General features: G+C 39.5%; 4 non-coding genes across 4 annotated transcripts; all 4 read left to right on the top strand.

Moving 5' to 3' along the window:
* The first annotated feature begins 1,582 nt into the window (after positions 1 to 1,582).
* Positions 1,583 to 1,654, top strand: trnag-ucc (transfer RNA glycine (anticodon UCC)). The gene has a single exon. It is a non-coding gene; the product is annotated as a tRNA-Gly (tRNA).
* A 1,996-nt stretch (positions 1,655 to 3,650) lies between these two features.
* On the top strand, positions 3,651 to 3,722 carry trnag-ucc (transfer RNA glycine (anticodon UCC)). Its single transcript has one exon. It is a non-coding gene; the product is annotated as a tRNA-Gly (tRNA).
* Positions 3,723 to 5,718: 1,996 nt separating this feature from the next.
* trnag-ucc (transfer RNA glycine (anticodon UCC)) lies at positions 5,719 to 5,790 on the top strand. Its single transcript has one exon. It is a non-coding gene; the product is annotated as a tRNA-Gly (tRNA).
* Positions 5,791 to 9,882: 4,092 nt separating this feature from the next.
* Positions 9,883 to 9,954, top strand: trnag-ucc (transfer RNA glycine (anticodon UCC)). Its single transcript has one exon. It is a non-coding gene; the product is annotated as a tRNA-Gly (tRNA).
* Positions 9,955 to 10,547: the final 593 nt, after the last annotated feature.

Here is a 10,547-nt window from a genome sequence, read left to right on the forward strand (position 1 = left end):
GCCATCTATCCAAGCTTTTCAATAGCATAAGAATAGTTGTGTTGTAAGTAGTATAGATAGGAGCATAACTTCAAGAGACTTTGATAGATTAACTGATTGTCTCTGCCCAACGCACCAGATTTTCTGTATCACCTGAACACTGCTCAACGCTGTGTAAAGTTTGGAGTATTTTCATGGCTTACATTTATGCAAGAACTGCAATGTTAGGTTGGATTGTGAAGCATGACGGTCATCTTCACTGAACTATGTTAAAATGTCATGTTGAGAGATGTGTCAGTGTGGAAGATGCACGTAGCCATAGGAAAAAAAAAGGCAAGTCATGTAGCTGGAGGAGAATCCACAATGTGGGCGCGATGGACCGTGACATATTTTACGTTTGTGACAAATAAGGACAGCTAAAATAATAGGATTAATGATATGCTTTGTACATCAATATATTGAAGTCTGTTTGATCTGTTGCTTGCTTTATTATGAAATGTGTTTTCAAGGCGATACTTTGTTTAAACCTTTTTGTGAGAACAATGGGAGAGTCACCAGCACTCCTTGCATGGAGAGAGATGAGATAAAGGCAGAATTAAAGAAAAAAATGTCTGGGATCAGCAAGAATGTAACCTTTAGGATCCTTGCTGAAATAGAAAGAGTCTGGAAACATCGGTACTGTGTGTAGATTCAACCATTAACTAACTGGTGTCAAACAGTAATGTCAACCTAGACCAATTAGGACACTTGGAACAATTCAAAACTAATATGGTAACATCCTTGCACCACAAGAAGGATAAAAGAAAGGGTGTTACAGGACATCGTCAGCACACTTGGACAGGGGTCAACAGAAGATCGTTGGTACTTAAAAGGAGAAGATAGAATATAGTCAAAAAAACACAGCAAGGGATGAAGAAGGAGAGAAGTCCGTGCGGCAGCAAGAACAGAAACAAGAACGGGTGTTGTGTGTTACTGAATATCTATTACCATTGTTAAGTATTAACTTTGTACATCTTAGTTAAGCCAAATAAACTCTCTGACTTGGTCACATAACTTGAGTTTGTACCTTGTAGGTCTATCTTGGTCAGGAATCTAAAGGTGAGACGGGTTGGGTATTCTCTGTCTCACCTCTGTTCAGGTAATATCGATCTGAAACTTGCAGCTCTTTACTATATGCATACATTGCTGTGTATTTTGTCCTCCTTAAACTTCGAAATTGTGGGCCCGTTAAAAACATTGTTCTTCGTACAGTTTTGAGCGTCTCTCCACTGCATAGTTCTGCCCAGTAAGCAAAAAGGATCAGTACGCTACTAAACTCTAAAATAAAAGCAAAATACTGCAGATGCTGGAAATCTGAAATAAAAACAAGAAATGCTGGAAATACTCAGCAGGTCTGGCAGCATCTGTGGAGAGAGAAGCGGAGTTAACGTTTCAGGTTAGAGACCTTTGATCAGAATATTTGCAGCACTTTCTGATTTTATTTCAGATTTCCAGCATTCACAGTATTGTGTTTCTGTTAACATAATCGTATTGCTCAGGTGCAAGTTGAAACCATTGTACAGCATTCTATTAATCAAAACGCTGGACCAGCATAGTGCAGTAAGCGATGGTGGTATAGTGGTGAGCATAGCTGCCTTCCAAGCAGTTGACCTGGGTTCGATTCCCAGCCATCGCAACCTTAAATTGCAGGTTTACTTTATGTTGCAGTATTTTACAAACGAAAAAAATGTCAAAGCTTTGACAGAATTGAAATTGATAAAATATTCTTATCATCCAATCAGATTCATTCTCCCGCTTGATTGGCGTCACCCTGGAGCAAGTTTGTTTCCTTCAAGTGTTTCTCCAATTTCCTATTGAAATCATTGATTGTCTCTGCTTCCACCACACTTGTGGACAGAGATTGCAGTTGCAATGTAGCAGGTAAAGCAAAAAGTGCTTCCTCACATTTCGCTGCATCTCTTTCCCAAAACCATCAATCTGTGTCTCCTAGTCCTTGTACCATCAACTAATGGGAACGGGTTATCCTTGTCTAACTTACCTACATCTGCATCAGATCTCCCCTCAATCCACATTGCTGGAAGGAGAACAACCACTTACTTAGATAACACAATCCAGAGCCATCTATCCAAGCTTTGCAGTAACAAAAGAATAGTTGTGTTGTAAGTAGTATAGATAGGAGCATGACATCAAGAGACTTTGATAGATTAACTGATTGTCTCTGCCCAACGCACCAGATTTTCTGTATCACCTGAACACTGCTCACCGCTGTGTAAAGTTTAGAGTATTTTCATGGCTTACATTTATGCAAGAACTGCAATGTTAATGTTGGATTGTGAAGCATGACGGTCATCTTCACTGAACTATGTTAAAATGTCATGTTGAGAGATGTGTCAGTGTAGAAGATGCACGTAGCCATAGGAAAAAAAAAGGCAAGTCATGTCGCTGGAGGAGAATCCACAATGTGGGCGCGATGGACCGTGACATATTTTACGTTTGTGACAAATAAGGACAGCTAAAATAATAGGATTAATGATATGCTTTGTACATCAATATATTGAAGTCTGTTTGATCTGTTGCTTGCTTTACTATGAAATGTGTTTTCAAGGCTATACTTTGTTTTAACCTTTTTTTGAGAACAATGGGAGAGTCACCAGCAATCCTTGCATGGAGAGAGATGAGATAAAGGCAGAATTAAAGAAAAAAATGTCTGGGATCAGCAAGAATGTAACCTTTAGGATCCTTGCTAAAATAGAAAGTGTCGGGAAACATCTGTACTGTGTGTAGATTCAACCATTAACTAACTAGTGTCAAACAATGATGTCAACCTGGACCAATTAGGACACTTGGAACAATTCAAAACTAATATGGTAACATCCTTGCACCACAAGAAGGATAAATGAAAGGGTGTTACAGGACATCGTCAGCACACTTGGACAGGGGTCAACAGAAGATCGTTGGTACTTAAAAGGAGAAGATAGAATATAGTCAAAAAAACACAGCAAGGGATGAAGAAGGAGAGAAGTCCGTGCGGCAGCAAGAACAGAAACAAGAACGGGTGTTGTGTGTTACTGAATATCTATTACCATTGTTAAGTATTAACTTTGTACATCTTAGTTAAGCCAAATAAACTCTCTGACTTGGTCACATAACTTGAGTTTGTACCTTGTAGGTCTATCTTGGTCAGGAATCTAAAGGTGAGACGGGTTGGGTATTCTCTGTCTCACCTCTGTTCAGGTAACATCTACCTGAAACTTACAGCTCTTCACTAAATGCATACATTGCTGTGTATTTTGTCCTCCTTAAACTTCGAAATTGTGGGCCCGTTAAAAACATTGTTCTTCGTACAGTTTTCTGCGTCACTCCACTGCATAGTTCTGCCCAGAAAGCAAAAAGGATCAGTTCGCTACTCAACTCTAAAATAAAAGCAAAATACTGCAGATGCTGGAAATCTGAAATAAAAACAAGAAATGCTGGAAATACTCAGCAGGTCTGGCAGCATCTGTGGAGAGAGAAGCAGATCAGAATATTTGCAGCACTTTCTGATTTTTTTTCAGATTTCCAGCATTCACAGTATTGTGTTTCTGTGAACAAAATCTTGTTGCTCAGGTACAAGTTGAAACCATTGTACAGCATTCTATTAATCAAAACGCTGGACCAACATAGTACAGTAAGCGATGGTGGTATAGTGGTGAGCATAGCTGCCTTCCAAGCAGTTGACCTGGGTTCGATTCCCAGCCATCGCAACCTTAAATTGCAGTTTTGCTTTATGTTGCAGTATTTTGCAAACGAAAAAAATGTCAAAGCTTTGACAGAATTGAAATTGATAAAATATTCTTATCATCCAATCAGATTCATTCTCTTGCTTGATTGGCGTCATCCTGGAGCAAGTTTGTTTCCTTCAAGTGTTTCTCCAATTTCCTATTGAAATCATTGATTGTCTCTGCTTCCACCACACTTGTGGACAGACATTGCAGTTGCAATGTGGCAGGGAAAGCAAAAAGTGCTTCCTCAAATTTCCCTGCATCTCTTTCCCAAAACCATCAATCTGTGTCTCCTAGTCCTTGTACCATCAACTAATGGGAACGGGTTATCCTTGTCTAACTTACCTACACCTGCATCAGATCTCCCCTCAATCCACATTGCTGTAAGGAGAACAACCACTTACTTAGATAACACAATCCAGAGCCATCTATCCAAGCTTTTCAATATCAAAAGAATATTTGTGTTGTAAGTAGTATAGGTAGGAGCATAACTTCAAGGGACTTTGATAGATTAACTGATTGTCTCTGCCCAACGCACCAGATTTTCTGCATCACCTGAACACTGCTCACCGCTGTGTAAAGTTTAGAGTATTTTCATGGCTTACATTTATGCAAGAACTGCAATGTTAATGTTGGATTGTGAAGCATGACGGTCATCTTCACTGAACTATGTTAAAATGTCATGTTGAATGATGTGTCAGTGTGGAAGATGCACGTAGCCATAGGAAAAAAAAAGGCAAGTCATGTAGCTGGAGGAGATTCCACAATGTGGGCGCGATGGACCGTGACATATTTTACGTTTGTGACAAATAAGGACAGCTAAAATAATAGGATTAATGATATGCTTTGTACATCAATATATTGAAGTCTGTTTGATCTGTTGCTTGCTTTATTATGAAATGTGTTTTCAAGGCTATACTTTGTTTAAACCTTTTTGTGAGAACAATGGGAGAGTCACCAGCACTCCTTGCATGGAGAGAGATGAGATAAAGGCAGAATTAAAGAAAAAAATGTCTGGGATCAGCAAGAATGTAACCTTTAGGATCCTTGCTAAAATAGAAAGAGTCGGGAAACATCTGTACTGTGTGTAGATTCAACCATTAACTAACTAGTGTCAAACAATGATGTCAACCTGGACCAATTAGGACACTTGGAACAATTCAAAACTAATATGGTAACATCCTTGCACCACAAGAAGGATAAAAGAAAGGGTGTTACAGGACATCGTCAGCACACTTAGAGAGGGGTCAACAGAAGAACGTTGGTACTTAAAAGGAGAAGATAGAATACAGTCGAAAAAACACAGCAAGGGATGAAGAAGGAGAGAAGTCCGTGCCGCAGCAAGCACAGAAACAAGAACGGGTGTTGTGTGTTACTGAATATCTATTACCATTGTTAAGTATTAACTTTGTACATCTTGGTTAAGCCTAATAAACTCTCTGACTTGGTCACATAACTTGAGTTTGTACCTTGTCGGTCTATCTTGGTCAGGAATCTAAAGGTGAGACGGGTTGGGTATTCTCTGTCTCACCTCTGTTCAGGTAACATCTACCTGAAACTTACAGCTCTTCACTATATGCATACATTGCTGTGTATTTTGTCCTCCTTAAACTTCGAAATTGTTGGCCCGTTAAAAACATTGTTCTTCGTACAGTTTTCTGCGTCACTCCACTGCATAGTACTGCCCAGTAAGCAAAAAGGATCAGTTCGCGACTCAACTCTAAAATAAAAGCAAAATACTGCAGACGCTGGAAATCTGAAATAAAAACAAGAAATGCTGGAAATACTCAGCAGGTCTGGCAGCATCTGTGGAGAGAGAAGCAGATCAGAATATTTGCAGCACTTTCTGATTTTTTTTCAGATTTCCAGCATTCACAGTATTGTGTTTCTGTGAACAAAATCGTGTTGCTCAGGTGCAAGTTGAAACCATTGTACAGCATTCTATTAATCAAAACGCTGGACCAACATAGTACAGTAAGCGATGGTGGTATAGTGGTGAGCATAGCTGCCTTCCAAGCAGTTGACCTGGGTTCGATTCCCAGCCATCGCAACCTTAAATTGCAGGTTTGCTTTATGTTGCAGTATTTTGCAAACGAAAAAAATGTCAAAGCTTTGACAGAATTGAAATTGATAAAATATTCTTATCATCCAATCAGATTCATTCTCTTGCTTGATTGGCGTCATCCTGGAGCAAGTTTGTTTCCTTCAAGTGTTTCTCCAATTTCCTATTGAAATCATTGATTGTCTCTGCTTCCACCACACTTGTGGACAGACATTGCAGTTGCAATGTGGCAGGTAAAGCAAAAAGTGCTTCCTCAAATTTCCCTGCATCTCTTTCCCAAAACCATCAATCTGTGTCTCCTAGTCCTTGTACCATCAACTAATGGGAACGGGTTATCCTTGTCTAACTTACCTACACCTGCATCAGATATCCCCTCAATCCACATTGCTGTAAGGAGAACAACCACTTACTTAGATAACACAATCCAGAGCCATCTATCCAAGCTTTTCAATATCAAAAGAATAGTTGTGTTGTAAGTAGTATAGATAGGAGCATAACTTCAAGGGACTTTGATAGATTAACTGATTGTCTCTGCCCAACGCACCAGATTTTCTGTATCACCTGAACACTGCTCACCGCTGTGTAAAGTTTAGAGTATTTTCATGGCTTACATTTATGCAAGAACTGCAATGTTAATGTTGGATTGTGAAGCATGACGGTCATCTTCACTGAACTATGTTAAAATGTCATGTTGAGAGATGTGTCAGTGTGGAAGATGCACGTAGCCATAGGAAAAAAAAAGGCAAGTCATGTGGCTGGAGGAGAATCCACAATGTGGGCGCGATGGACCGTGGCATATTTTACGTTTGTGACAAATAAGGACAGCTAAAATAATAGGATTAATGATATGCTTTGTACATCAATATATTGAAGTCTGTTTGATCTGTTGCTTGCTTTATTATGAAATGTGTTTTCAAGGCTATACTTTGTTTAAACCTTTTTTTGAGAACAATGGGAGAGTCACCAGCACTCCTTGCATGGAGAGAGATGAGATAAAGGCAGAATTAAAGAAAAAAATGTCTGGGATCATCAAGAATGTAACCTTTAGGATCCTTGCTAAAATAGAAAGAGTCGGGAAACATCTGTACTGTGTGTAGATTCAACCATTAACTAACTAGTGTCAAACAATGATGTCAACCTGGACCAATTAGGACACTTGGAACAATTCAAAACTAATATGGTAACATCCTTGCACCACAAGAAGGATAAAAGAAAGGGTGTTACAGGACATCGTCATCACACTTAGAGAGGGGTCAACAGAAGATCGTTGGTACTTAAAAGGAGAAGACAGAATACAGTCAAGAAAACACAGCAAGGGATGAAGAAGGAGAGAAGTCCGTGCCGCAGCAAGCACAGAAACAAGAACGGGTGTTGTGTGTTACTGAATATCTATTACCATTGCTAAGTGTTAACTTTGTACATCTTGGTTAAGCCTAATAAACTCTCTGACTTGGTCACATAACTTGAGTTTGTACCTTGTCGGTCTATCTTGGTCTGGAATCTAAAGGTGAGACGGGTTGGGTATTCTCTGTCTCACCTCTGTTCAGGTAACATCTACCTGAAACTTACAGCTCTTTACTATATGCATACATTGCTGTGTATTTTGTCCTCCTTAAACTTCGAAATTGTGGGCCCGTTAAAAACATTGTTCTTCGTACAGTTTTCTGCGTCACTCCACTGCATAGTTCTGCCCAGTAAGCAAAAAGGATCAGTTCGCTACTAAACTCTAAAATAAATGCAAAATACTGCAGATGCTGGAAATCTGAAATAAAAACAAGAAATGCTGGAAATACTCAGCAGGTCTGGCAGCATCTGTGGAGAGAGAAGCAGATTTAACTTTTCAGGTGATTGACCATTAATCAGAATATTTGCAGCACTTTCTGATTTTATTTCAGATTTCCAGCATTCACAGTATTGTGTTTCTGTTGACATAATCGTGTTGCTCAGGTGCAAGTTGAAACCATTGTACAGCATTCTATTAATCAAAACGCTGGACAAGCACAGTGCAGTAAGGGATGCTGTTATAGTGGAGAGCATAGCTGCCTTCCAAGCAGTTGACCTGGGTTCGGTTCCCAGCCATCGCAACCTTAAATTGCAGGTTTACTTTATGTTGCAGTATTTTACAAACGAAAAAAATGTCAAAGCTTTGACAGAATTGAAAGTGATAAAATATTCTTATCATCCAATCAGATTCATTCTCCTGCTTGATTGGCGTCACCCTGGAGCAAGTTTGTTTCCTTCAAGTGTTTCTCCAATTTCCTATTGAAATCATTGATTGTCTCTGCTTCCACCACACTTGTGGACAGACATTGCAGTTGCAATGTAGCAGGGAAAGCAAAAAGTGCTTCCTCAAATTTCCCTGCATCTCTTTCCCAAAACCATCAATCTGTGTCTCCTAGTCCTTGTACCATCAACTAATGGGAACGGGTTATCCTTGTGTAACTTACCTACACCTGCATCAGATATCCCCTCAATCCACATTGCTGTAAGGAGAACAACCACTTACTTAGATAATACAATCCAGAGCCATCTATCCAAGCTTTTCAATATCAAAAGAATAGTTGTGTTGTAAGTAGTATAGATAGGAGCATAACTTCAAGGGACTTTGATAGATTAACTGATTGTCTCTGCCCAACGCACCAGATTTTCTGTATCACCTGAACACTGCTCACCGCTGTGTAAAGTTTAGAGTATTTTCATGGCTTACATTTATGCAAGAACTACAATGTTAATGTTGGATTGTGAAGCATGACGGTCATCTTCACTGAACTATGTTAAAATGTCATGTTGAGAGATGTGTCAGTGTGGAAGATGCACGTAGCCATAGGAAAAAAAAAGGCAAGTCATGTCGCTGGAGGAGAATCCACAATGTGGGCGCGATGGACCGTGACATATTTTACGTTTGTGACAAATAAGGACAGCTAAAATAATAGGATTAATGATATGCTTTGTACATCAATATATTGAAGTCTGTTTGATCTGTTGCTTGCTTTACTATGAAATGTGTTTTCAAGGCTATACTTTGTTTAAACCTTTTTTTGAGAACAATGGGAGAGTCACCAGCAATCCTTGCATGGAGAGAGATGAGATAAAGGCAGAATTAAAGAAAAAAATGTCTGGGATCAGCAAGAATGTAACCTTTAGGATCCTTGCTAAAATAGAAAGAGTCGGGAAACATCTGTACTGTGTGTAGATTCAACCATTAACTAACTAGTGTCAAACAATGATGTCAACCTGGACCAATTAGGACACTTGGAACAATTCAAAACTAATATGGTAACATCCTTGCACCACAAGAAGGATAAATGAAAGGGTGTTACAGGACATCGTCAGCACACTTAGAGAGGGGTCAACAGAAGAACGTTGGTACTTAAAAGGAGAAGATAGAATACAGTCGAAAAAACACAGCAAGGGATGAAGAAGGAGAGAAGTCCGTGCCGCAGCAAGCACAGAAACAAGAACGGGTGTTGTGTGTTACTGAATATCTATTACCATTGTTAAGTATTAACTTTGTACATCTTGGTTAATCCTAATAAACTCTCTGACTTGGTCACATAACTTGAGTTTGTACCTTGTCGGTCTATCTTGGTCAGGAATCTAAAGGTGAGACGGGTTGGGTATTCTCTGTCTCACCTCTGTTCAGGTAACATCTACCTGAAACTTACAGCTCTTCACTAAATGCATACATTGCTGTGTATTTTGTCCTCCTTAAACTTCGAAATTGTGGGCCCGTTAAAAACATTGTTCTTCGTACAGTTTTCTGCGTCACTCCACTGCATAGTTCTGCCCAGAAAGCAAAAAGGATCAGTTCGCTACTCAACTCTAAAATAAAAGCAAAATACTGCAGATGCTGGAAATCTGAAATAAAAACAAGAAATGCTGGAAATACTCAGCAGGTCTGGCAGCATCTGTGGAGAGAGAAGCAGATCAGAATATTTGCAGCACTTTCTGATTTTTTTTCAGATTTCCAGCATTCACAGTATTGTGTTTCTGTGAACAAAATCTTGTTGCTCAGGTACAAGTTGAAACCATTGTACAGCATTCTATTAATCAAAACGCTGGACCAACGTTGTACAGTAAGTGATGGTGGTATAGTGGTGAGCATAGCTGCCTTCCAAGCAGTTGACCTGGGTTCGATTCCCAGCCATCGCAACCTTAAATTGCAGTTTTGCTTTATGTTGCAGTATTTTGCAAACGAAAAAAATGTCAAAGCTTTGACAGAATTGAAATTGATAAAATATTCTTATCATCCAATCAGATTCATTCTCTTGCTTGATTGGCGTCATCCTGGAGCAAGTTTGTTTCCTTCAAGTGTTTCTCCAATTTCCTATTGAAATCATTGATTGTCTCTGCTTCCACCACACTTGTGGACAGACATTGCAGTTGCAATGTGGCAGGGAAAGCAAAAAGTGCTTCCTCAAATTTCCCTGCATCTCTTTCCCAAAACCATCAATCTGTGTCTCCTAGTCCTTGTACCATCAACTAATGGGAACGGGTTATCCTTGTCTAACTTACCTACACCTGCATCAGATCTCCCCTCAATCCACATTGCTGTAAGGAGAACAACCACTTACTTAGATAACACAATCCAGAGCCATCTATCCAAGCTTTTCAATATCAAAAGAATATTTGTGTTGTAAGTAGTATAGGTAGGAGCATAACTTCAAGGGACTTTGATAGATTAACTGATTGTCTCTGCCCAACGCACCAGATTTTCTGCATCACCTGAACACTGCTCACCGCTG

The sequence above is a fragment of the Heterodontus francisci genome, chromosome 45 (genome assembly GCF_036365525.1).
Source record: "Heterodontus francisci isolate sHetFra1 chromosome 45, sHetFra1.hap1, whole genome shotgun sequence".
NCBI lineage: Eukaryota > Metazoa > Chordata > Chondrichthyes > Heterodontiformes > Heterodontidae > Heterodontus > Heterodontus francisci.